Genomic DNA, 23,111 nt, shown 5'->3' on the forward strand with positions numbered 1-23,111 from the left:
TAAAGCAAAATCCCTCAGCTGATTTGGAGTTTAAATTCTTTCAGAATCTGACCTATACCTTTCTTTCTAATTTTATCTTCCTCTTTTAGTCATATTGCATTGCTTGTGTTTCTTGAATATACTTCTTATGTTCCCATTTATTTGCTTTTATTAATGGTATTTCTTTTGCCCGCAATGTCTTTTCTCTGGTCTTTCTCCATATATCCATAATTATTCATCCCTCTAGACTAAGTTGGAATGCCAGCTTTCCCACAAGACTTCTTGATAATCCCAATTGTAATAAATCCCTCCTTGACTACAAGTTGGCAGCACTTTGTATGTATCACAGGATTCACATACCTATATCCTCGAAAATCCTAGTCAGAGAGGCAAGATGGCGGCATAGGGTACAGACACGTTTGATAAGACGGAGAATCTTTAGGCAGGGAAAAGTACAATAAGTAGATTACAGGGCAAAAATAGAGCTCAGGCAGTAAGCAGGGGGTACCTGGAACTCCCCTGGACACAGGGAAGCTGCGGAAATGAGACAGCAGTGTTGTAGTAGACCGAAGAACCCACCAGCAGTCGGTGAGCAGAAACTCAGACCCCGGCAATCCAGGCTCCGGTGATCCAGGCTCTAGTGATCCGTTTCCAGCGCCAGACAGACATCCAGCAGTGGCCTCCACACAGATGTTGTGCCCGCCAGGTGAGAGCCTGGATCCGCGTGGGGAGCTAGGAAAGCGAGTATAGTCTGCGAATGGACAATCAAGCTAAGTGACCAGGACCAGCCGCAGGCGGAGAGAGTAGGGGACTCAGTGCACCACCTTGTGTGGAGAGGCGGACTGCGGAGTTGATAGAGCAGCACAGAGGCTCCTTTCTGGCTGTTCACACGGAACTGATCCAAGCGGGGAGGGGAGCACCAGCTTTGCTTCCTGCAGGGTTGGTGTGGTCCCTGGAGCTGAAAGCCAGCAGCTGCAATTCTCTGCCTGGCGCCGTCTTGGGTAGCAGGGCAGCAAGTGTGGACCCCCATGCGAAGACACAGAGTGGATGTATTACTAGCTAATTGCACTGAGCTGAGCCCACAGCACCAGCCTTGCAGCCTGTAGGGTCTGTGTGGTCTCTGGAGCTGACGGCCGACAGCCCCCTGATCTTTGTTGGTTGCCCCTATGGGCACCATCTTGGACACTGAGGCAAGTGCTCTGAACACTGATAAACTGCAAGAGGAGGACTGGTAAACTGCGCATGCGCTAATTCAGCAACTCTCAGATAACAGTGTCGCGGGACCAGACACTGTTACACTGAAGGGAGGACAGCTGAGTCGCCCAAGAACTGACCTAGGAACAAAAATACCACCATCTTAGATCACTGCACAGGCTCCACAGAAAAAAACATACCTGTATCCTCCTCAACTCCCACAATCAACCAGTTCAAACCAACACTCCCCACTAATGATGCTGTCACTTTTCCATACAAAACTCTTTACTGCCAGAACCAGATTTAAACTACAAAATGGATCAAAAACTACAAGTTTTAACCACTGTATTTTACTACTTATCTCCAAGGTACATACTTTGATGTTGATATTTTTTAAACATATGAAAGAATGGATTACACACCATTTTATTTAATCCATTCTTAGAAAGCCTTGTGAAAATGTAGTAAGAGGCGAAATGGTAGGTGCTTGGTAAATATTGGGTGGGAAAGAGAAGGAAATACAGAAAGAAAGATCATCTGCCCACTGGCTCACTACTCACAAGGCTGCAACAGCTGGAGTTGAAACTACCTGAAGCTGGGAGCCAGGAGTCGGGTCTCCCACGAGGGTGCAGGTTCCCAAGACTCTGGGTCTTCCTCTACTGTGTTCCCAGGTCACAAGCAGATTGCTGGAAGGGAAGTGGAACATCTGGGAAACAGACTGACATCCATATGGGATCCCGGCACATGCAAGGTGAGGATTTAGCCACTGAACCATCATACAAAGTCCGATAGTCGGTTTTTTGTAATTATATGTGAGGGAATTGTCATGATTATATGATCTCTAATGGGTGATTGCTGAAGAAAACTTTAAAATATGATAGGTATAGTAGGAATGATAGTGTGCAAGTGAAACAGAGGATCTGTGGCTTTGATATACAGTTAATTGAGCTACTGTGACAGGATTAAAATTAATACATTAGCAGAGTACATTGTGATATCACAGACTGCCACAGGTATATATCTTATCATACTGGCTCAGGATAAAAATCTTTTTCACTTTTTCCTCAAAGTTGCTGATTCAACAGATCAGTAATTCTCAGCTTAATTTTCTGGCATAACAACATTGAATGAGCCCCCTGTGAACCGTTTCCAAGGGGAGGACCATAATTCCACCCTTCTCCGACTCAGCAAGATATGCTAGAAGCCTAGCACTAAGAATAATGCCTGAACTGCTGTAATCATGGGAAATCTGTGAAAAAAGGACAGTAGGAATTTTGGTGTTTCAGCTGCTATTGATGACCAGTAGATTGTGTTCCCTCTTTTACAATGATGGAGTAACATTTCATTTCAAAAATCTTCCTTTTGAAGATGGTGAAATTTGGTGACTTGGAAATCACAAGAAGCACTGTGATCTCCGAGAAAACTCAAAGGAGAAAAAAAAATCTCATTTATCCCCTTTTAAAAATTATTTTAATTATTTTCATGATATATAGTTATGTAGGTATAGGGGTTCCCCCCTTACTTTCCCCATTTGCCATCTCACCATTTTCTCCCATATTATTAATATAGTCCTTTAGTAACAGTTTCACACTCCGCTATTTAAGTGCATTTACAAATCATTCCACAATTTAGTTTTATAAGTATAGGGTTCCCCCTTTCTCTCCCTCCTCTCCCTCTCCACCTTCCTGTCCCACTATTCACCTCATATTATTACAGCATTTAGTCTTCCAGTAACAGCTACAAGTTCAACATTCTACTACTCATGTGCACCATGGCACTTTAGGTATAAAATATTGCATCATGCTATTGAAGTCTATTAAGCTTTCACTGGAAATAGAAATGCGCATTGCCAGGTATCTTCACTTCCTAATATGCTAGTCTCCATTAGGCAGTTCATCTATAAGAATATATGTATGTTCACCTATATATCTACTTGTACTTTGTATGAATGTTGCCTTATATCAGAGAAAACATGTTATATTTTTCATTTGGGGTTGGGCTTATTTCACTGATTCATCAGCTGGAACCATTTTATTGCAAATGGTCAAGTTTCATTATTCTTAATGGCTGAATAGTTTTCCATCAGGTAGATTTACACAGCAGGTTTTCTATCCAATCTTTTTTCAATAGGCATTTGGATTGCTTCCATGTCTTCACTATTTTGAGTTGTGCTGCTGTAAATATAGGGTTGCAGGTCCTTTTCTCATATGCAAATTTCACTTCATTTGGATATATTCTCAGGAGTGAACTATCAGGTTCATATGGTAGATCAATTTTTAGTTTTCTTAGCACTCTCAATACTGATTTCCATAGTGGCTACATTAGCCCACACTCCCACCAACAGTGGAGTAGGGTACCTTTCCCCCCATACCAATGTCAGTAGATGTTGGTAGCAGATTTCTGAATATAGGCCAATCTCAATGGTGTTGGGTGTATACCCAATGCAATTTTTACTTGTATTTCTGTGACAGCTAGGGAGCTTGAGCACTTTTCATATGTCTATTAGCTAATTGGATTTATTCTTTTGAAAAATGCCTGCTCATTTCCTTTACCAATTTCTTAACAAAGTTGCTTATTTTTTCATTGTTGCATTTGTAAAGTTCTTTGTAAATTCTGGATATTGGTACCCTATCTGTTGTATAGTCTGAAAAGATTTTCTACCATTCTGTGGTTGCCTCTTTGCTTTGTTGATAACTTTCTTTGTTGCGTAGAAGCTTCTTGATTTGATGCAGTCCATTTTATTTATTTTGGCTTTGATTGCCTCTTCTTTTGGTGATTTTTCTAAGAAGTCTTCACCAATGCCTGTATCATATAGGGTACTACCTATGTTTTCCTTTAATAGTTTGATGGTTTCTTGATTCAAGCTTAGTTTTTTGATCCATTAAAGCTGAATTGTGCAATAGGTGATAGGTAGGGGACTTGTTTCTTACTTCTGCAGGCTGATAGCCAATTCTCCCAATAGCATTTGCTGAAGAGACCAAACATTTTTCCTTGGGTTATTTCCAGCTCTCTTTTTAAAGATTAGTAGGCTTTAAATGTGTGGGCTTCCATAAGTTTTCTTTTATTTATATATATATATATATATTTAAAGATTTATTTATTTTTATTACAAAGTCAGATATACATAGAGGAGAGACAGAGAAGAAGATCTTCCGTCCGATGATTCACTCCCCAAGTGAGCCGCAACGGGACAGTGTGCGCCGGTGCGCGCCGATCCGAAGCCAGGAACCAGGAACCTCTTCCAGGTCTCCCATGCAGGTGCAGTGTCCCAATGCATTGGGCCGTCCTCAACTGCTTTCCCAGGCCACAAGCAGGGAGCTGGATGGGAAGTGGAGCAGCCGGGATTAGAACCGGCACCCATATGGGATCCTGGGGCGTTCAAGGCGAAGACTTTAGCTGCTAGGCCACGCCGCCGGGCCCTTCCATAAGTTTTCATATGTTGATTCTCTACCTTCATTTGTTTCAAATAATTTTTAAAATTTGCTCTGATTTCTTCTGTAACTTAGTTTTCATTTACACTGTGTTGTTCAGGTTGTAATTATTTACGTATCTTTGAAGTATTTTTATTTGCTGATGTCCAGTTTCACTCCATGATGGTTTGAACAGATACTTGGTATGATTTTTATGTTTATTTTAATTTCCTGAGGTTTGCTTGTGGCCTACAATGTGATCAGTCCTGGAGTAGCTTCCATGTGCTGATGAAATAATAAGTCAATGTCAGTAGGCTGAAAGGTTCTGCAGACATCAATTAAATCCTTTTGTTCAGTTGTCTGGGTGAGCTCTGTTGTTTCCTTGCTGAGTTTCTGTATTGTGGATCTGTCCATGAATTTAATGTGGTGTTAAGGTTCCCCACTATTACTATATTGGAGTCTGTTCCTCCTTTTATATCTGTCACTATTTGTTTCATGTAGCTAGGTGCCCTGGCATTGGTTACATATATATTTATTACAGTAATTTCCTCTTGCTGAATAGATCCTTTAATCACTATGTGGTATCCTTCTTCATCTTTTAAAATATTGTCCATATTGAAGTCTGGATTAACTGATACTAGAAAGGCTAATACCACTAAAATGTCCACACCAGTTGTTTTTTCCTTTCCATTGATCTTCTAATATACTTTTCCATTTCTTTCACTTTCAGTTTCAGTGTATCCTGTTGGTGAGATGTTTCCCTTGCAGGCAACAGGTAGATGGGTCCTGTTTCATGAACTATTCCACTAATCTATGTCTTTTGGTTTATGAGTTTAAACCATTTACATTCAGAGTTAATATCAATAGGTAGTGATTTGGTACTGTGATTTTAGCATTGAGTTTCTCATTGTTTAAATTTTTTTGTGCTTGTGGTTTTATTGAGATATTCTCTGCATTTGCCTTTGGATTTGGCAGGTGTAATTCTTTTTCTCTTCAGCACATCTTTAAGCAACATTTGTAGGGCAGGTGTAATAGAGGTAAAGTCTTTCAGCTTTTTTTGCTTGGAAGCTTTTTATTTCATTTTCAGATACATGTCATTCCATCCTCTTCTGGCCTGTAGGATTTCCTGTGAGAAGTCAGCTGTGAATCTAAGTGGTGTTTCTTTAGAAATTATCTTACATTTTTATGTACATATTTAAGTATCTTTTCTTTATGTTCAACTGAAGAGAGCTTGATTTTGATGGGCTGTGGTGAGAAGGATCACTTCTGGTTGAGTCTGTTTGGGGTTCTCTGCCTTTCCTGTAATTGGTTTCCCCTTTCTTTCTCCATACTGGAAATTTCCCATTTATTATTTTGTTGAATACATCTTTCAACTCAACTTCTCTTTCCATGCCTTCAGGAACATCCAAAACCCTTATGTTGGGTCTTTCCATGGTGAATTTAATTCTTGGGTGCTTTCATTAGCTTCATTCAGTTCTTCTTTCAGCTTTCTGATTGTGTCACCATTTTCCCATGTGGTGTGTTTCAGTTCTGAATTTTTTTTCTTCTGTCTCATTTGTTCTGTTTTTTTTTTTTTAAAGATTTATTCATTTTTTTATTACAGCCAGATATACACACAGGAGGAGAGACAGAAAGGAAGATCTTCTGTCCAATGATTCACTCCCCATGTGATCCGCAACGGCCAGTGCGCGCCGATTCGAAGCCGGGAACCTCGAACCTCCTCCAGGTCTCCCACGCGGGTGCAGTGTCCCAATGCATTGGGCCATCCTCGACTGCTTTCCCAGGCCACAAGCAGGGAGCTGGATGGGAAGTGGAGCTGCCGGGATTAGAACCGGTGCCCATATGGGATCCCGGGGCTTTCAAGGCGAGGACTTTAGCCGCTAGGCCACAGTGCCGGGCCCTCATTTCTTCTGTTATTGAGCTTTCCATTGACTTTTTAAAAAAAAAATTATTTATTTTTATTCGAAAGTCAGATATACAGAGAGGAGGAGAGACAGAGAGGAAGATCTTCCATCCAATGGTTCACTCCCCAAGCAGCCACAACGGCTGGAGCTGAGCCAATCCAAAGCCAGGAGCTAGGAGCTTCTTCCGGGTCTCCCATGCGGGTGCAGGGTCCCAAGGCTTTGGGCCATCCTTAACTGCTTTCCCAGGCCACAGGCAGGGAGCTGGAAAGAAAGCGGGGCTGCCAGGATTAGACCCGGCACCCATATGGGATCCCGGGTGTGCAAGGTGAGGACTTTAACCACTATGCTATTGTGCCAGGCCCTCCATTGACTTTTAAATTTTCTCTCTTGCGTGCTTCATTTCTAATATTTGTTTGATTTTGTTTTAGTGCTGCCTTTTCTGTTAACACATTCCTAAAATTCCTGAAATCCTGTATGTGCTTCTTGCTATTTTTGAAGAGTTTTCATAATGATTTAAAAAAATTCTTTATGTAGCACTTCCTCAATGCCTTCCTCAGTTAATTGTGAGATAGAAGTAGTCTTTATATCCTTTCCAGGAGAGGTCTTAGTATCCGTGATCCCTGTGCCTGTGTCTCTTCTTTTGCCCTCAGCCACTGCAATTCAGATTAGTGGATTTTTCTCCTATGGGCCAATTTTTAAGTGGTGTCTCCTGCAGTCTACAGATTGACCTTACTGATCCCATTCAGTGCCTATTTGTCTGCATCACTTGTAAAAATCCATCCAGAGAGTTTCAGTTCCAGACTCCCATGCTGCTTCTACCACAATACTGCATCATGGACACCCAGGCCATCACTCTCCACCCACTGTGATCCTATTGTCTGCTCAGTCTTTCTCCCTCCTATAATTTCAGCAGTACCTGGGTTTAGTGAGACACTAGCAGCGACTTCAAACTGGATTGTCACAACTGTCAGCATATGATGTTTGTCCTTTTCAAATTGGCTTATTTCATTAAGCATAATGGTCTCTAATTGGGACTATCTGGTTGCAAATGGTAGAATTCAATGCTTTTTAATGGCAGAGTAGTATTCCATGGAGTAGATGTGCCACAGTTTCTTTATCCATTCTTCTTTCAATGGGTGTCTGGGTTATTTTCATGTTTTCACTGTTGTAGATTGTGCTACTATGATCATTCTCTTATTCATTACTGAAAATCATGGGCACTTGACCACTTGGGAAGGGAAGTCGCATTAGTTGGGCAACTCAATTTTCTCACTTTTTTTAATCTATCTTTTTATCTCACTTTTTCTATCTCACTTTTTCTCTTCATTAAAAGAACATTCTTTTTCGTTTGAAAGATAGAATTACAGAGAAAGGAGGGGAGAGAAGGAAGAGAGGGCAGAGAGGATGAAGAGAAAGACAGAGAAAGAAAATCTACCATCTCTTGTTTACTTCTCATTTGGTCAACTTTAGGGCTGAACAAGGCCAAAGTTATGAACCTGGAACTTCTTCTGAATCTCCCACATGGGTGTAGGGACCCTAACACATGGGCCATATTTTGTTTTCGCTACTTTGCAGGTACATTAGCATAGAGTTTAACTGGAAGTGGAGCAGCTCAGGTTCATACCAGCGCTCATTTGGGATGTCTGAGTCATGGGTACAAGCTTAATTTGCTGTGCCACAACACTGATCTCTTTGATTTGCTTTTCTAGTAAGCATTTTAAAGTCCACTCTGAATCTGTTTTGTTCCATGAACATGGCTGGCACAGTATTATCAAAAACTTGAGCGCATTGCCACTGGTTGAAACTTAGAGAGGTCTTGGAAGTGTTTTATCTTCAGAGTCACAAAGATCATCAAGGGAGGGCATTCTCCAAGTTGAAAATCTAAAGAGAAATTGAATGTCACATTGGATTAACTCAAAATGTTATCTATTCTGAATTCTACTCTAACATAAATGTCAGGGCTTGTCCAGGAAGTTAGGCTATTTGTTGTTTCCTATTATGGGTAACATGAAGTAGATCACAAGCATCTTATTAGAATAAGGATTGCATTTTATTTATTTGAATGGCAGAGAGAGAGAGTACGAGCACTTTCAACTTGCTAATTCACTGTCCAAATGACTACACTGGCCAGAAGTGGGCCAAGCTGAAGCGAAGAGTCATTAGTTTCTTCCAGATCTCTTATGTGTTTCCAGGGACCAACACACTTCCCAGTTACATTACCAGGTTGCTGGATTGTAAATGGAGCAGCAAAGGCTTGAATTGGAGTCTATATGGGATGTTTGTGTTGCAGGTGTTGGCTTATCCCACTATACCACAATACTGCTTTCTAGATCATAAAGATTCTAATAAGGGAAGGGCTGGAATTCATAATACACATTTTAACCTGGTCTAATTTTATACCATTGAGTTAGCACTTTCTAAAATCCCACCATATGATAAACCCACTCTTGGGCCACAATTTCTTGTAAGTTTCTCAGTAACTCACTCACTGAGCAAGTACTTTTATACACTCTTGGAAGTTGAAGTTAAGCTCCATGGTGATTTTCCAAACTCTTACACCTAATAAATATGCGGGGACTTTAAGAAATTCATGGAAAATGTCTACTGTGGGAAAAGCTATGAGTGGATTTCAAGACTTTTTGCACCAAAGAAACTTATCTTTTAATTTGTTTTTCCCACAAATTTACCTTTCACACTGTATGAAAATGAGGGACCCAGTGTGAGAATAAAGGAAAAGAAACTGAGCATGTCTGGGAGGTCTGGGAGGTCCCAGGCATCTTCAAGAAGGTGCTTCTGCAGAAAAAAAAAATGAGTTTTAAAGTCAGGCAGACCCCATTCAGAATCGTTGACTACCTTGTAATCTCACTGAGAATGTAAGTCGAATACTTACCACAGTGCTTAGCACAATTATCAATCCATGGGAGCAGTATCAATAGTTGTAATTTTTATTACTGCTGCGAGAGTGGATATGTTATCTTTTGATTCTATACCCACACACATTGGAATATAACACAGAGAAATGGACTATTCCTCAGGATTTCCCATGGCTCTCCATTCAGTAACTGTGTCTATAGCTGCAGCTTTGATTTCGGCACAGCCTCTGGAATTCAGTGTTTGATTTTCCTCACTGAAGATCGACTGAAAGTGGTTTTGTAATGGATGGATCTTGTTGATTCTTACAAAGCCTGTGTTTCAGAAACTGGCTTTTTTGTTGACTCTCAGGGACTTGATAAGTATCTCTTGGTTATCTTTTGCCTCCAATATTGCCAAAGCTTGTCAGTTAATATTGAGACATCTTCATGAGTGGGTTAGGAGGATCTGTTATGCACTTTGCTTTTTCACTTGTCAGTTAGTCTTTTTGTTCCCTATTGATTGGTTTGAAATTCTGCCGTTATTTATATGTGTAGGCAGAAAACTTCAGTACTCTCTGTATAATCTTTTGGGCTTTTAAGATGAAAATCAATGTGATTTATAGGCTATAATGCCCGTATCTTGATCCTTCCAGAAAGCAAAGCTAAAATGATTTGGCTAGTATAGAACTAGGTTTGATAGATTGAGAAATAATACTCTTAAAATTTTTACTTACTTTTATTGGAAAGACAATTTTATGTAGACAGAAAGCTCTTCCATGTGCTGGTTCCCTCCCCAAATGCTGCAATGGATGGAGCTAACCCAATCTCAAGCCAAGAATTTCTTTCTGGCGCCCCACATGGGTGCAGAGTCTCAAGGCTCTGGACCACCTCATGTCACTTCCTAAGATACAGGCAGGGAGCTGGGTGGGAAGTGGAGCAGACTGTACATGAACTGGCACTAATATGGGATGTCAGCACTTGCAGCAGGAGGATTAAACAACTGAGCCATTGTGACCGGCCCCACTAATGCTCTCAAGTCTATCCAAAAGCATTTCTTATCTTGGAGGGAGTTTAGGACTTAAAATATTGTGTCTAATTCTTGATTAGTAATGATTGAGAAAGCTGCTTGATAGAGTAAACAAGAGACAGTAGAATGATGAAGAGGCATTCCTTTTGATAGATAGCTCTGGACTTCTAATTCAGGTTCTGCCACAGCACATGAGCCAATTTCACAAAGCAGTTAATCCGCAAGCACTTCTATTTTTTCTTTTGTAAATGGAAATAAGAATAATACTTAGCTAATATGTTTATTATAAGGATTCAATGAAGAAACTACTTGCATAGTACTCATTGTGCCTGGCAAAACACGGTGCAATATAATCAGAAGCTATTGTTATTATTATGTATTATAGATTTATTTATTTCATTTAGTTTTTAATTTCAGGAGTTGCTTTTGGTTTCATTTTGTTTTATAATTGTGAAAAAATTTATACTGTTATAAAGTCTGCTTTTCCAATAAAAATAAATACATCTTTAAAAAAAGTACATATGTGTACACACTCATAAATGATTTAATTGTGGGATTTATTGTTTCACTTACTCCATTTTTCCTACTTGTTTTTCTTTTTGGGGTACTTTATATTCATCTTTTTATTATACTCTCTTGTCTTCTTTTTGGTCTGTATTTTATTGGTCTTCAACTAGGAACAACATTGAAACTACTTAGTAAAATTTTTCCACTCTGTTGATCTAAACATTGACTAAAAGCACTGCCATCATTCAAGCATTGATTGACAGTGTTCTTTCACTCTTGATTAATTCCTATATAACAGGCAGTGAGCTTCATTTACTTTTTAAATATTGTCTCTGCTCTGTGCCAATTTTCAAATTTATTTACATTGTATGAGCACACATCTAACATACTGTCTTCCTCAGAGCCATCCCTTAATCTTGGTTTTATAGGTAAATATATGCTTATGCTTAGCTGTAGGACTAACTTTACATTTTTAAAAATTTTTATTGGAAAGTCAGATTTACAGGTAGAAGGAAAGACAGAGAGAAAGATCTTCTGTCCACTGGTTCATTCCCCCAAGTGGCTGCAATGGTCAGAGTTGAGTCAAACTGAAGCCAAGAGCCAGGAGTTTCTTATGGGTCTCCTAGGCGGGTGCAGGGTCCTGAGACTTGGGCCATCCTCAACTGCTTTCCCAGGCCACAAGCAAAGAGTTGGATGGGAAGTGGAGCAGCTGGGAGTTGAACTGGCACCCTTATGGGCTTCCAGCGGATGCAAAGTGAGGATTTCAGCCACTAGCCTACTGCGCCGGGGCCCTAACTGCATTTGGATGTCTGCATCTTTCTCTGTAAAAGCCATCTCAATAACGCTTCCCAACAGATTTTTGCATGTTCAGTAATTCTGTATGTACCTTAAGCCTTGTTTCATGTTACAGAAAAATAAACTTTTGATCCAAGAGTTTTGCCTTACAATCCTCAGAATGTCTTGTCCTACAGCAATTGTGCTGTTGGTAACTTAATTGACTTTCCAATTCTTATTTCCCCGTGGTGACACATTTTTCTTTGGAACAGGCTAGATTAGCTTTTTGGTTTTTTTTTCTTTTTAAAGATTCATTTATATTATTTGAAAATCAGAATTATGGAGAAAGAGGGAGGTGTGCAGAAGGGGGGAAGAAATGGAGATATCTTCCATCTATGTGTTTACTCTCCAGATGACCTCAACAAGCCAAGAGCTGGGAACTTCATCAGATCTCCAACATGGGTGGCAGAGGCCCAAGCGCTTGAATCATCCTCCATTGCTCTCTCAGGCCATTAACAGGCAGCAGGATCAGAAATGGAGCAGCTGGGACATGAACCATTGCCCATATAGTATGCTAGCATCACAGGCAGATGTGTTTTTTTCTCCTATAACAGAAAACCAGCCCCATTTGTAGACCAACCAACTGTGTATGGTTGATGTTTTGACTTTTCCCAGTGCTATGTTGTGACATAATATCTTTTGTTTTATGCTGTCTACTCAGTGTGCCCTTATAATAAAGATTTTCAAGTGTTCTTTGCATCACGTTTTCAGACCTGTGGTTGAGTACTTATATCAGTTGTATGTGGTGATGCTAAACCTTGAGCCTACACTTTTCTTTTTTTGAGTTTCCACTTTTCTTTCTGTGTGAAGTTGGTCTGTGGCCTCTCTGCTGCTGCTCCAATCCTTTCTGCTTTCATAAATTTATTGCAATACTGTAGTTATGGCAGTATAATTCTTTTTCTTTTTTGTGACAGACTTATATTTTTGTGTTTTTTTTTTCAGTGTAATATTCACAATCACAGAAAACAGAATGTTTGGGCTATGTGCTGAATCCTCGATCTTTAGCTGAAAGTTCTAGAGTGCTTTGGATTTACTTTGAAAGCTGTGAAAAAGACAACTCTTGATTGATGTTTACTAGGTAAGAAAGCACTTTAATTTGTTAGCTGTAATCTAGAAGAAAAAGAAAAGAAATATCACATGTTATCAGCTGCAATAAAGAGAAGAACAGTAGATATTTAAGTGTGATATCAGGAGGAATATGAGGGAATAGAAGGTGGTGTAAATAAGATTGTGTAAAATAATGTTCATAGGCTGTTCAGAGACTGCATCCCAGGGGAAATTACCTCTCCATTGTACTGTAGGGCAGGAGTTTCAAGACAGTGTCTGAAATTCAAACCTCTTTCTTAATTTGGACTCTGTGCCTGGTTGTTTATGTGAAGCACATAGCAATTGATGGTTTCATTATAGAATACTGATTGTATTGAATGAGTATGAATGAATAGGCTCTGGCTCCAGAGGGCAATGGATAAAGTACAATTCAGTTCAGTCTTTCTTATGTATTTCTACTACATTTACACTCAGTTTGCTGAGGTGCTTTTGGAAGCAGATTTCCCCATTTCTTAAAGCTTTATTTTTTTTTATTTAGAAGGCAGATTCACACAGACAAGGAGAAACACACACACACATACAAAGAAAGAGAGAGAGAAATTTTCCAGGACTGTAGCTGATCTGATCTGAAGCCAGGTGCCAGGAATTTTTTCTGGGTCTCCCATGTACGTGCAGGGTCCCAAGGCTTTGGGCCATCCTCGATTGCTTTCCCAGGCCATAAGCAGGGAGCTGGATGGGAAGCGGGGCAGCCTGGATATGAACTGATATCCATATGGGATTATGGAGCCACAGGTGGAGCATTAACCTGTTATCCTACCAAGCTGAGCCAAATAATTTATTCTTTATTTTGCTTCTGTCTTTGCCTTTCCTCCTACCCTGCCCTGGCAATTGCAAAAAATCTGTGTTGAGGCTTTGGGATGAGGGAAGAGTAAGGAGAGCGAAATGAATTAAGGATAGGAGGTAGCTTTGTTGGAGAAATGTTGATGCTTTGCTTTTGTTAGCTCCCATTTGTAGAGCACAGACTTTCTGGTAGTCACAACTAGGCATTTTTACACAAGAAGAACACAGTTATTTTTAAGGTATATAGTAGAAAATTAAACTCCTGTTCATATCTAAGAGTTATCTTGATTGTCAAGACATTTAAGAAGTCTTTACTTTGTCTCGCTATGGCAATTAAAATGAAGTCACTGGTTCAAAAATAGACGTGTTGATCAATGGAACAGAAAATAAATGCCACAAACTAAACTGCATAGATACAATTACCTAGTCCTTGACAAAAAAACAAAATAAAAACAACCCCCAAGAAATAACAGTCTCTTTAGCAAATGATGTTTAGAAAACTAGAATCTATACACATGGAAGTATGAAGCAAGACCTCTACCTCATACTTTATAGAAAAATCCTCTCAAAATGGATCAAGGATCTAAATTTATGACCTGATACCATCACATTACTAAAGGAAGCTATCAAGGAGACTATAAGAAATCAGCATAGCTAAACACTTATAGGAAAAAAAAACCCAGATGCACAATAGAAGAAAGTGAAAAATTGATCAATGGGATTAATGGGATTACATCCAACTAAGTAGCTTCTACACTGCAAGGGAGACACAGAGCAAGAGGTGGCCAATGGAAAGGGAGAAAATAGTTGCAAACTGTGCAACTGACAAGGGATTTTTATACAGGATCCATAATGAGCTCATGAAGTTCAACAACAACTAAATAAATCATCTGGTTAAGAAATGGCAATGGATGTGAGCAGGCATTTTCATAAGATGAAATACAAGCGGCCAGCACATATATGAAAAAATACTCAAGATCAATACATATGCAAATAAAAACCACATTGAGGTCTCACTTTACACCAATTAGAATGGTTATAATCAAAAAACCAAAAAACAACACCAATGAGTATTTGGGGAAAAAGATACCACGTTATTCTACTGTTGGTGGGAATGTGAGCTTGTGCAACCTTTGTGGAAGATAGTAAGGAAATTCCTTAGACATCCGAAAATAGATCTAGTATATGACCCAGTCACCCCATTCCTGGGAATTTACCCAAATGAAAAGAAGTAAGTATATGAAAGAGTTATCTATACCCCATGTTACTGCAGAGTATGCATACACACTGAAAAGTTAAATTAAAACATTTTACCTTTGATGATGATTACATGGTTGATCAGGGTGGGAAGGATCGAGGGTTAGGAAAAACTTAGTGCAATCATTGTTTTCAAATTTGCTATTTATTCTTGTTTCTGGGGGAACGGTTGAGATATATGGGGAGACCACACCTGGCCTCCCAAACGTCCCATTACCCAGGGATGGGGAACCATCACCCAGTATCAACCCAGGATCCTGATGTGGTACATGTTCCTAGGTTTCTGCCTAAATGATTTGGATAGTTCTGAAGTGCTGTTGATTTTGCCAATCCAAGGATGATGCAGCCTCCCAGTGTCCATTGGCTGACTCAAATCTCCATTCACCCATATTTTTGCTGGGGTAGTGGTCCAAATTATTCTGTTCTGCTACTGTGCCAAATGGACTGCCAAGTTCTACATGTGCATTAAGGTCTGTGTCCACTACTCTTTTTCACTTAGGAGGATATATTCTTGCAGGCAGGCCCAAGGACCCAAGCCAGGCCCAAAGACTGCGCCCAGGGCTCATGAACACGCATCAACCTCATAGACGGATCCAAGAACTCGGGCCAGGCAATCCCAAGCCCCGCCAAATCCCCTGCCCGTGAGGTTCATGAACCCAGCACCCACCTTGCAGACAGGCCCAAGGACTTGGCCCAGGGGACTGGAGACTTGTTTGATTCCATGTCCATCCTTGACCCCTGTCCAATCCTAGGGTTCTTGAACCTGGTACCCACCTCACTGGCTGGCTGATGGGCCCAAGCCAGGTGATTCAAGCCCTGCCAGATCCTAAACCCCCGGAGGTCTCGAACATGGCACCCTTCTTGCAGCCGAACCCAAGAACCTGAGCCCCGCTGGATCCCCTGTCCCCTGGGCACATGAACCCCGCACTCATTGACTCCAGGTGGATATGGCTCGCCTCACCTCAGCATTTACTATTGCATTGTGTACCCTGGCTCAGTCCAGTCTGCCACCAATTCCAGCTCCTGCTGGTTGGTGCTGCAGTCTAACCCAGCCCAGTCAGATTCTTGTGTTGGCCCTAATATGGCTGGTGTTGTGGCCCAACTTGGTCCCTTCTTTGCCCTGTCCTGGTTCTCAGATGTGTCAGTGGATGTCATGAACTGGCCCAACCTGGTCTATCCCCAGACCTGACCCACATATATGCTGGCATGTACTGTAACCTGGCATGGTCTAGGCTGCCCTTTGCCTTGATTTTTGTGCTTACCTGAAGGGACTGTGCCCCAATTAAGTTTTCCAAACTCCTCTATTGGGTCTCCTCCCTGTGTCAGATCTCGCACATACTAGTGGGTCCTTGGCCTAGATTGACTTCATCTACCTCTTGTCCTTGCAGGAACAGTGGCCTTGCTCAACCAGCTCACCCCCATTCTGGTTCTTACTGTTGAGTGTTGCAGCCCAGTCATACATTTAAAAAGTTATGTACAAGTGTGCACATGTTAGTAACTGTTTATTAGAAATGGTAAGTGTGCAACACACATTTGTTATTTCTTAAAAAATGGCTATGCGATACTGACAGTGAGAAATGTGTAAGCTAATAGGAATTGGAGTGGTGCTATGGGTGACTACAGTGCACCTGAAGCTTCACCCCAGGAAAGCTGTGTGACTTGAGAAAGTGACATCCTCCTCTGGTTCTTGATCTTCTATTTTATTCAATGAAAGAACTGAATGAGATTAGAACAGTTGTCTTACTGGTCCCAGTACTTATACATGCTGTCTCCATGCTAAAATGAACAATTAATATTTCTGATATTTCCATTACCAAGAAGTGAAATTTGAAGTTGAGCAGCAAACACATGCTACACTGGTTTACAGTGTACCTTTGAAGCAGTCATGGTTTCTGCTCTAGTGTATTGCTTCTGGATTTACTAAAACCCAAGTGCTTGTCCATTGGTGATAGGTGGAGCAATTTTACATGTCTTATCACTTCTATCAGTTCCTTCTATTTACCTGAACTATAAAATGATCTGAAGCTTTTTTTGAAATTTGCTAAACTATTCTTATTTATTGTATTAGTTTATTTTTTGTAACTACCACAAAATTCCCAAGGCAGGCAACTTTGCAGAGGCTTAATGAGTTCATAGTTCTAAAGGTTCAAGTGGCTGCTGCTATCATCAGGTCAGCTCTGGTGAAGGTCTTGTGTCTGGTTCCCTAATGGTGGCAGTATGTGGAGGAAGTGGTGGTACCATATCTGGAATGAAAGTCGGACAATGACTTCTGGGTCAGATTTGCTCTTATCACAACCCACTCTCATGGGAATTAGCTCAAGGTCCACATAATCAAACAATTGTTTCTGAAGGCAATGACTCTAGTGACCTAAAGACATGGCATTAGAACCCACCTCTTAAATATCCCCTTGCTTCTCACCACTGCCACACAAAGGACAACAATTCCAACATATAAACCGTCATGAAGATGAACTAAAACTATAGACAAGCCATGATATGTGTACTGCCATATACCTTTGGGGGTCAGTATTGTGTTGTATAAGGACACTGACATTCCGTATGGGCATGTGTTGGAATCAGATGCTTCATTTCCAATCCAATTCCCTGCTAGGAATATGTAACAGAGGATGGGTCAAGTGGTTTGACTCCTGCCATCCATGTGGAAAACCTGGAGGAAGCTCCTGGCTTCTGGCTTCAGTCTGGCCCAGAGCACTTCTGTTGTGATCATCTGGGAAGAGAATTGATAAATAGCAGATCTCTCCCTCCCCCGCATAAATATTTACTAGAAAATGGAATTAAAATCAAATATATTTTGGTACAAAAACTAGAAATGTATGCTGTTTTTCACATATACATGTCTATGAAATTTTTAAAGCTCTTTCATACGCTCCTCCTTCACAGGTTCTACTTTACTTGTCTGGACAATACCTATTCCTTCTTCGTCTTCTCAAAAGGGGAATTGCTGAATTTGGATGTATCAAAATGCATTGTTGTTAATTGGTTGGTTGCCTGTCTTTTCTGCCATACTGGGCTGATTAAAGAATGTGAGCTGTAAATCTGTATTCTTAGGCCTTGACATTCAGTGTGTGCTGAACAAAACTCTATTACTGAAAACATTTTACTGAATATAATATAGCATAGTGATATCATGCAATCTTATGGCTTTAAATACCATATACATGCTGTCAACATCTAAATTCATTTCCCTTCACTCTTAAACTCCAGATTCATATACTCATCTGCTTACTTGAAATCTGCACTTCAGAAACCAAATAATTTCCAAACTTAGCATATTCCAAATTGAACTTTGAATTTCCTCTTTGATAGCATGCCAATTATTTTCATTATTCTAGGGTTGGGGGATTTAATAGGCTCCTGGACATTCAGTGCCAAACCAGGGAGAACCTTGTGTGCAAAAGGGTCATTGCACAAAGATATACACAAAAACACACGTGTGCACACACACACACACACACACATGCAGAGACTCACATACCATCAACAGCACTTTTAGCTTTCCCATCTCTAGCCTTGGCTATATAGTCATTTAGTCTTCAGTTTACTTCACAGAGATGAATCTACAGTGATAGTGAACAGTGAGGCCAGATTTTATTTTTCAACCATATCTGTAGGATTTAGTAACGTGGATGTTCAGCCACTATCAGGTTGTTTAACATGTCAGCTTAATCTGAACAAGAATGTCTAGGTAATTTCATAAATCACAGTGTTTCTGCTGTTGCTGAAAGAAATACATTCCAATTAAATAGGATATAGTATCACCTACAAGATCTGTTTTTATAAGTAACTGTAGTAGATGGGAACCAATTAAAATGCTATAGAGCAAACAGATTGTTTACCGAGAGTAAGTTTTCAACTTATTAAATACTAATGCTAATGAAAAAATCACATTTAACAAATTTCACAATAGCTTAAAATCCATTGAGCACAACAAGACAAGTGTTTAGCTATCCAGAGGAATAGCTTGAGCAGTGTGCTGGAAAGAAAACTTATTTAGAAATATGACCATTTAAGTTTTTTGGTTTATCACTCCTTCTCTTTTCCCATCAAGTAATTAAAGTTCTTGACTTGTTTGAAAATGGCTCAGATTTAATTTCATTTTGTTAAGTACCTCAATTTTTCAGCTCAGGGAAAAAAAGGCTATTAGCATTTGCATTATCCATTACAACCTCCTTTATACTATGAAATTTATATGGTAAATGCTAATTGGACGTTCATCATCGTAAAGATAATGATTTCTGTACTTTTGGTGGTGATAATTAAGATGAAAGATGAAAACGATCTGGGGTGAAAGTCAGACTTGTTTTTTCCTTCGTTTTCCAGTGGATGGAGACTAGGGAAGACATTCTGTTCTTGACTTAATATAAATGACAGTGAATGACACACTTTGGGGGTCCAGTCTAGGTATGTAAATTGAAACTACCTTGATGCATGGAGCCTCCTTAGTTACTTGATCCCTCAGGATTAATCCAGTTCTAGCTGAGTGAATGAGAAGGGCTATGCATATCTTTCAGAGATAGATGTGTCTGAAAAGACCTTTTTCATTCCAGCCTGTTCCTTTATGGATAAGAAGTACTCTCTCATCAATCCTTATTCCTTCCACTGGAATAGAAGTAGATGGCTGAAATTGACTGCATTATTAAGAGTAACGGACATGACTCTAGCAAACTTTTCCACTGAGTATTGTTACATCTCTTGGTCTGCTGATGCTTCAAGATTAAGTTTAATGGAATTGGCTCTTGATGAACAAGGTATGGCTTGGGTGAAAAGGAAATCTTGTTTTACTTGCCTATCACATTCCAAACATGGTTTAAGAAGAGCAGAAATCACTGACTTTTCTCTGTGGAAGGAATTGGGAAGGAGTTTAACTTGCTAGGACTCAAGGAAAATGACTTGTGTATCCCTTTACACAGAATGTTATTCATTTGCCTTTGGTCTAAACTGACAGATGTTTATTGGTGATCTATTATCGTTAAGGTATAGACCTTTGCTTTGGATAATTCTCCCCACCTAGGAAGCTATGAATGGTAAAAATTCTTTTTGAATATGTGTAACCAATTGTTGGCAGTTTTATCCATCAGTGTTATTCTGATTTTGTGTATTTCAGAAAAAAAAGCAAGCCAAGAAGCCTTTTTTTTCTAACTTTTACTGACTATAAGGTAAATCACCCAGGAAGGAAAATTAATAGTTGGCTTTAGATTCCTTATCTCCATGAGGCACTTCTTCTTTTTCTGGTATTATTTACATATCCATTCTTTTATTTTACAATAGATAGTTGTTGATTACCCATCTTATATTCCAGACATTGGGCCATAAAATTTGTTTATGCTTAAAATTGGACCACAAACAAAGGTCTTTGAGTTCTGTGATGTACTGGAGTCACATAAATTTATATTATTTGAGAGACAGTGTGAGCGATAGAGAGTGAGATAGAGATTTTCAACCCCCTGGTTGACTCCTCACATTTCTGTAATTTCCATGACTTGATGGTGTGAAGTTGGGAGCAGGTAACTCAACTCAGGTTTCCTAATTGGATGGTGGGAACCCAGTTACCTAAGTCATCAACTCTATCTCTTAGGGTCTGTATTAGCAAGAAACTGGAGTGAGGAACTAAGACTGAACGTCAAATCAATTCACTCTAATATGGAATGCAGGTATTTTAACTGCTAGGCTAAATGCCTTCCCCTACAGTCATTTCAAATTGATGCAGTTTTAATACAGTCAGCCCCCTGCAGCTGCAGTCTCTGTATTCATGTGTTCACTTTACCTTAGGTTGAAACTATTTTGAAAAAATGTGTCTGTATGAAACAGATGTAGGCTTCTTTCTCTTCATTTTTCTTAAAAGCATGCTATATATATCTATGAAGCATTTTGTTGCATTATGTATTTTAAGTAATGCAGGCATTATTTAAAGTATACAAGAGGACATAAAAGTTGTATAGAAATACCACATCCTCTTGTAAGAGAGATGAATATCCCTGGGTTTTCATATTTGTTAGGAGTTTGTGAAACAGCCAATTCCCCATAGGAAAATTTATATACAGGTTCAGTTTTTGAATTTAAAAAATCATATGCCATCAGGATATAAATAAATACCTTTGTTACAGCATTAAGGAAGTCTTGCGTGAAAAAGTGCACTTGAGGAGCCAGTGATGGCAAATTTTAGAACGCTTCTAATTTGACTAAAATGCTGCTTTTGAGGCACATTAAATGAGACTAGTATTTTTTTTTCTTGGCCATTGATTCAACCTTGACAGAGACACCAAGAAATAATTAATAGGGAAGATGATGGAATTTCTTCATGCTCTTTCTCTGCAGCTACTTTAAAAATTAAATATTTGTTAAGTGCTTTGCTGACACCAATGGTTTCTAAACTTCTCTCCCTGCCCTTCTCTTTGCCCTTTGCCAGAGACATCGTTCTAAAACAGCTGTCAGGTCACATTGCTCCCTTGGTCTCCACCCTTGTCATTCTTAGCAGAAAATTTTGCCTCTTGGATCACTCTCTGTCTTCTGTCCCAGAGTCCTCCTTGTTCCCAGTGCTTCAACAACACCAGCCTGGAGCCGCCTGGCTGTGTTCCTACCACAGGAAGTTTGTATTGCTTCATCTTTTCCCGAAAATTATTTCCCCAGGTCTTTGCAGGAGTTCTTCCTTTTCATTCTTAATGCCTGTGCTTGGTTTAGTCTCGAAGAATCCTTCCCGGCAGTCTCTAATACACACTTTATCACTTTTGTAGAATCAGCAACCATTTATTTCACTTTTCAGCACTTACTGAACCCTGGCATTTTGTGATAAATCTATTAGTACATGTGTTCATTGTTCATCTTCTCTGTTACAATGTGAACTTCCAAAGAGGTTAGATTTGTTGTTTTCGTCACTGCTGTATCCCTAGCACTTCTTACTGGCCCAGGGTAGACACTCTATAAACTTTGTATCTATTTCTTCTGCATACATTGTAGAAAGAGAATCTGGAACTGGACGAACCCAAACTCTGGCTACCAAGGTGGTAGATCCTCAGTTCAAGATCCTGTCTGCTTGCAAAGCCAAAGCTCTTGTCTTTTGTGCTGCACCACTTCGTGCAATTGCACTTTGTTGAGTGGATGATAATAGCACGTGTAAGAAAGTATTGGGCCATTATGTGTCGCATAATCTTCCAGGCACTTTAAATGTAGATCTCATTTAATTAAGATATCCAGAAGACAATACCATTATGTCTCCAATTTGTAGATGACAAAGCTGATACACACAAGAGTTGAAGAAGCTAGGAAAATCTGAAGTCCCACATCCATAAGGTAAGGAGATAGAATTCAGGCCAACCCAGGCTCTATGCTCTTACTGACTGAATCCACTGTTACTCAACGTTTGTTTTAGGATCACACTAAGAAAACCCTTACCTAATTTTCTCCCTCCCCATGAAATTCTAATGCTACAAATAACTATACATTTACATTTGTTTATGTACTATGGGTCATTTATCTCTACTTTATGTATGCACACAGTAACTTTTTGCTTGCTTTCTCTCAAGAGAATAAAGGACTTGCTCTCAGAGTCTAGGCTGATCAGCTCCACGATGCCTCCTTTCACATGACTAGCAGAGTGCTAGGCAAGGAGTTGCATGATTAATTCCATGTATTGCATCAATACTGGCTTTTTTGTGTTCCTTCTTACACAGTCTGAATTTTCCGAAGAGGAGGGCCGTGTCTAGTTCAGTCTTACTTTCACACAGAGCTCAGAGCACAGAGTTGGCTCTTTTCATGATGATCAAACAATATTATTTGTTCTGCTTCACCAACTTGCTGTGGGTATGTCCTGCAGGCATACGTGTAAGCAGCAGGAGCAGAACTGGCTTTTGCATCATTCCAGTCAGTGCTGTGCACTCTGCTCTGAAGAGAGGCAGGAGCATAAACACGCTGCTTCCTTTTGGAGCATATGAGATGGCAGATATGAAAGTGCTCAGATCCTTGGATCTGTAACAGATTTCCTGGCAACAGAGGTGAGGTCAGCAGTTCTCGGAACACCACAGGCTGTTAAATATTCTGGAGAACCTAAAGGGTGAGGTTGTAGAAGGTTCCCGTCAGTAGGAAATGGATGAAAGCAACCATGCTTCCTCATCCACAGTGTCCTACATTAATACCAAGATGAACGAGAGGCTGAGGGTTGGGGTGGAGAATTAAATTCCTCCTCTCATTTTCTGCTGTTTAGCCTTTGGGTGACATTCAATCCATTGATTTTCTAAGCTGGCCA

Source organism: Ochotona princeps, chromosome 4 (assembly GCF_030435755.1).
Source record: "Ochotona princeps isolate mOchPri1 chromosome 4, mOchPri1.hap1, whole genome shotgun sequence".
NCBI lineage: Eukaryota > Metazoa > Chordata > Mammalia > Lagomorpha > Ochotonidae > Ochotona > Ochotona princeps.